Here is a 5,742-nt window from a genome sequence, read left to right on the forward strand (position 1 = left end):
GTGTCACTTTTTTTAAATGCCCCCATTTTTTTAGACAGTGGAGACAAAAGGTGCCCCCAAAATATTTTTCAAATTCCCTACACTGGCCGCTGGCATATCATTTATATACATAAGAACCAAAAGAGGGTCCAAAATAGATCTTTGCGGCACCCAACATGTATGCATCTGTAACCGAGGTGAATCAGTGCGGATTCCTCGTGAGTCCCGAGTGGTAGCGAGTGGATTGGTTAAACTCACTCCCCCAGTATAAAGGCATGTTAATCAGCTCCGCCAAGGGAGCTAGCTCTCTTGGTGGAGTGGTTAGTGTTTTTGACTCCCAAGCCGAAGGTCGGCGGTTCGTATCCCACCACCCTGGACAAGCCCTTAACATGGGTTGCTGCAAGTACCACCTACACAACGCCTACACATCTTCTGCAAGTCTGCAAGAGTTAACACATTGATACCTCTGGGCATTAGGCTACCTATATGAGTGCACGCAGCAACTGAATGCCAAGTGATTTAATGATAGTCTGGAAAAGCACTTTAACTGACCTCAGACTCTCTCAAGTGAGACTGAGCTACTCCTGAAAACATCTGAGAAACAATTCAAGTTGTTCTGGCAAATGTAGTCAGATGCATTTTGAAACGTGAGGGGTTTCAGATGGACGTGCTCAGCCTTATCGTTGGCTGGCCATTTGTTGTGCAGCTCTTGCTGTGGGGAGAGTGAGAACATTGCTGGCAGCAGCCGGCGGGCGGTCTGTGGGGGCTGTGGCTTTTTCCCCAGGAGATGAAATGCAAGCCTTCTGGTGGTTGGCTCTCTGAAGTCCAATTTCTGTCTCATATATTATTGTGTGGCTCGATAGTGAGGTAAGAAAAGCATAGTTTTAGCCTTTTAGTTTGGCTTCTTTCCCCCCACTATGGCTGGGAAAACAGCGAAGATAATTTGTCGAAAGCCATTCTAAGTGTTTCAGTGGAATGGGTTTGAAGATTGTTTTCAGAAGGCAGCACCAAATGAAAGAATTGAGGGACATCTGCGATTCATTTCAAACGTTGCTGTCTGACCGGTGTGGAAATGTGCAGGATGACGCCGAAGTTCACTTTGAGTCAACTCTGAACTCTTGCAAAAGCTTTTGCTTTTTGACCCCCCGAATCAGCTCTTTAGTTGTTTATTTCTCATATTGGTTGCACATTGAAAGCCATACTGTCGTTACAACCAAAGTCAATAAAGAAAACAAGGTCACCTATGTGAATGTGTTGATAAAGATAAAGGGCCTCCTTTTCCTTTCTTATGTTTATTTATAGCAGCTAATGTGGGGGGGGGGGAGCGTGACGACTGAGACTTTCAGCAGGGAGTGCTGTTTTGCCTGGGCCTGAGCTGGCGTTTCCCCCCCTCCTTTTGCACACGTAGGGTTTCCTCCACTAGAATAGACCACTTGCACAACTCCACTACTTCCTGAAATGAGTAGGGCATCTTGGTTTCCTGTCTTACACTATTGGATGAACTGATTAATCAGGTGTGCCTGATCACTGTTGTTGTGACTGCAGCAGTCAGGCACACCTGACATTAATCAGTTCATCCAATAGTGTAGGACAGGAAACCAAGACGCCCTACTCATTTCAGGAAGTAGTGGAGTTGTGCAAGTAGTCTATTGAAGGATGTGCGCATGTTCTGTAGGTGACAGAGGCTGAAAAACAGGAACTGTGCAGCTTGCTGGAGGGGAGTGACCAGAGGTCGCGTCTGCGTCAACCCCTTGCACCCTTTAGGAAGTTCAGGACGCATGCTGCTGAGTACGGTGTTTATTGAAGCTGCACACCGGAGCCTATAGGTCCACTCGGGCCCCTTATTGAAAAATACAGGGGGAATTGCACCGTTTCTGTTTGGCAAAATTGCCATCGGAGTTTCCGAAGTACTTTGTGAGTGACATTCATACATTTGGAGGCGATCCAAAGTCCAGCAGCTCTGTGTAGCGGCAGTGATTAATGAAGGAACCCCCCAACCCCCCCCCGGGAGGAGGGAACCCTATACCGAGAGGGAGACTGTTTGATGAAGGAACCCCCCCGAGAGGAGGGAACCCTATACCGAGAGGGAGACTGTTTGGATAGGTGGCTCAGCCAATCAGTGAGAGATACTCAGAGGAACACTTAATGACCGCGTCCAAATAATCCAATCAGACTCCAGAGGTCACCTTCATCAGCATAACCTCGAGAAGATTTGCCTGATCAACAAATACAGTTATAACAATGGAAAACATTTAAGTGCTGCAGAAACTCAAACTCCACCATTTCACCCCAATTACAACCTTTAGTAAAAGACAGGTTCCAGGACGCATCGTTTTATGAGACATTAACACAACCACAATATTTAACATACCACAGGTTCCTTATCACCAATAACCCCTTCAAACCTTCACTTTAGTAACTTAAAAAGTCAAAGCACTGAAATTAAAACCATTTAAAGTTTTAAACCATGAAATGCATATGCATGGGTCTCTTCACAATCCTTTGTTAGAGTCTCATTGAATCTGTGGTGCATGATGCAGTACGTTCAGTTCTGACATTGAGTGTAGACAGGTTGACTTCGTTCGTTGATGGAGATGACGTTGCGTTCTCCCTTCTCCAGATCGAGTTTTCACTCTCCTCCGGGGTCGAGTTTTCACTGTAACAGCTCTTGGTTTGAGTAAACAAGACGCAGAGAGTCTCGACTGATGCTCCACGGTTTATTTATTGTCACATCGGGCACATTACATTACGTCATTTGGCAGACGCTTTTATCCAAAGCGACTTAAGTTACAATAACACATTTCTCAGCAATAGAGCAATCAACTATGGAGCACAGTCTATGACAACTACAACTTCTGAAGGAACAGTGGTACAAGTTACCGTTTTTTTTTTTACAAGGAAAGAGAGAGAACGAAGTTAGATCAAGAAGGGCCCAGATGGAGCCTGAAAAGGTGTGTCTTTAGTCTTGTTGGCACCGTAGTAAACACCGTGAAAACTATGAAAAAGATACAAAAATGTCAGTACATGGCTTCCACATTAAAGGTACAGTGCATAGAATGTATTAACAAAATACAGAATTTATTAAACAACTATAAAATACTTGAAAACCAAGTCAAAGGTGCTGGCAGATAAAGTGCAAACATTCAAGGGTGAGGTTTACATTCTGGCAGCTAAATTTAGAATACATACAAGAATTAAAAGACATCAGACAAGTGCATCACAATTTGACCTGCTGTTAATGCAAACAAATTCAGCGTACCTCGTTCCAAACAAGAGGGTTTACTGATGCATCTCAGTCTGACTTATTGGGTCACACAAACCTCGCTGCCAAACAACAAAGCAAACAAAAGTTACCATCCATGTGATTTAACAACTCAAAAAGGAACCACAGCTCAAGTGACACTTGACATACCTCCAAGCGTTTACAGGTCGATTTAGCCTTCATGGCAGTGTGATAGGAGCGGATTCAACTCTCCTCAAATGTTTGCTGCCTGCATGAGGGCACCTGCAACAGTTCTGGTTTTGGGCCCTTATGAAGGGGGTTTCCATGTCACATGACATGACATGCAAGGGCAGTTGACTTACGTCTACATCTAGTGGACACTACAGGTAATACATCTAGTGGACACTACAGGTAAAGGTGCAGTTGAGCTGTTCCAAGTTCAATAAATGACCGAAAAGTGGAAAATAGCTCCTTATAACAAGAATGTAGAAATTACACAAATGGGGAAAACACAAGTCTAAAAATAGGAGGTAAGCGGGCAGTTACACTAAGACTGACTCATAATTTGTTCACATATTAAAGGGATAATTCAAAAAAGATGTATGTCCTATTTGCTACTTATCAATGATAATCTTGATTGGTAGAGTTCTTTCTCAGCTAAATCCATCCTGTTCCTCATAGTAGCTCTGGGAAGTTGGGCAAAAGCGAATGCAAGGTCAATGAGGTCACAGTCCTGTATGTACAAGCTGACTGAGGCTTTCATCCACAGTGCACACAACGTACATTTCAGTGAGCTTCAGTCAGCTTGGAGCGTGACCCCATTCACCTTGCATTCATTTTTTCCCAACTTTCCAGAGATACTATGAGGAACAGGATGGATTGTGCTGAGAAAGAACTCTATCAATCAACATCATCTCTGATAAGTAGCAAATAGAGCTAGACTTAAAAAAAGTGAACTATCCCTTTAATAGCAATAGTAGTTATGCTTGTCATAACTAGAAACATTTGCTGTTCATTTAATTTAAAAAGAGATACAGGTTTAAAGGTCTTACCCGGTGGTGTCAATGAGAGCCGCCTTAGCTGTGCGGGATTTCCCTGCTTTGTTGTCATCAGGGTCATACCAGCTGGCTAAGTCAAACCTCTCCTTGGGAATTGGCACTTCTCCTGTTTGAAAAGATATACAGTATACTTCAACAGCTATCATGATATTATGAACGTTGATTTAAAATGGCCACCCCTTTTGAACTATTCAATATTAATCCACATTTGAATCATCAGGTTCCCATTTTACAAAGGTCATTATGTTTTTCTTTTTTCCCCTTTTCCCTCCAATTAGTAAGAACTGGTCAGGTAAGGGGTATACTTCTTAAGTACAGGACAAGGGAGGAAAACATGTTTGACTCTAAATAATTAATTTCAGAATTTGACTAAAAGTTCTGCAATAGATTTAGTAATGTTATTCTAGATCTAGCTGTCTAGATTTTGTACTGTATTTCGTTTTGCACTTTTCTACTTATCTATCTATCTATCTATCTATCTATCTATCTATCTATCTATCTATCTATCTCAATCTATTATTTTATACTCTGTGTGCGTGTGTGTGTGTGTGTGAGAGAGACGGATCTGTATAAATGCTACTTATTCAGTAAAATGTAAAGAAGCCTTTAAAAGGTTGAAAAGATTCAAAACTCAAATGGCTTACCGCCTGGAAAATTGCATCCTATGCCCACCACAGCAATACTATCTTCAGCTTCTTCCATGTTTGTGGAACAATACTGAGGACAACTGCAAAGGGAATAAAAACAATAATTATCTGACCTTGGTGATCTCCTGAATGGCTTCTCTGGGAAATGATTACTCCATTTACTGTTGCCAATTATTATTACTGAGTATAAATTTGTTGTTTTATCATCTGCACAATTGTTCCATAATTTAACTCATCCCATTTATTACAATAGGAAAACAAAGCTACTTAAAAATATATATAATAAAATAATAATAATAAAATAATAATAATAAAAACTTGCTAGTATCTTATTCAGTGCATTCATCATGACAGTGAAAATAAACAACAATAGCACATGCTATTTTCCTACCAAACCTGAGGATAAACATATAATAGAAAATCCATACCTCTACTTTTGGGATACTGGAACAAAGTGGATCTTCAAGTAATGATGCTGAGTGGGATAAATGTTGCCTTTTATACCTTCCCTCTTTCTGACCTTTTACTGTCATGTGATAAACCCATGTGACTTAAAATAAATCCACCACAGTATCTTGTAGATCTTTATGGCATTCAGAATCAGAATCACTTTCACTTTCGTTGCCACAGTATTAGTGTTAATTTCGTTAACGAAAACTATGACGAAATAAGCTTGTCAACGCCCTTTTTTCCCATGACTAAGCTGCCTTCCAGACACCTGGGACGTGGGTGTTTCCCAGTGGAAAAGTCCCACCCCCCACCTTCAAAGCATTCCAGAGCACAAAGGCAAAACGCAACCAAAGCCGTTTTTCCACATGCGTACCGGAAAATTACC

General features: G+C 41.6%; 1 long non-coding RNA gene across 1 annotated transcript; it reads right to left on the minus strand.

Moving 5' to 3' along the window:
- Positions 1-2,682: 2,682 nt before the first annotated feature.
- On the minus strand, positions 2,683-5,372 carry LOC310790841. Its single transcript, XR_014553400.1, has 5 exons — positions 5,336-5,372; positions 4,905-4,987; positions 4,255-4,366; positions 3,239-3,303; positions 2,683-2,974 (listed from the first exon to the last, which is right to left on the minus strand). It is a non-coding gene; the product is annotated as an uncharacterized lncRNA (long non-coding RNA).
- Positions 5,373-5,742: the final 370 nt, after the last annotated feature.

This window comes from Poromitra crassiceps (assembly GCF_964638095.1).
Source record: "Poromitra crassiceps genome assembly, chromosome: 2".
Lineage (NCBI taxonomy): Eukaryota > Metazoa > Chordata > Actinopteri > Beryciformes > Melamphaidae > Poromitra > Poromitra crassiceps.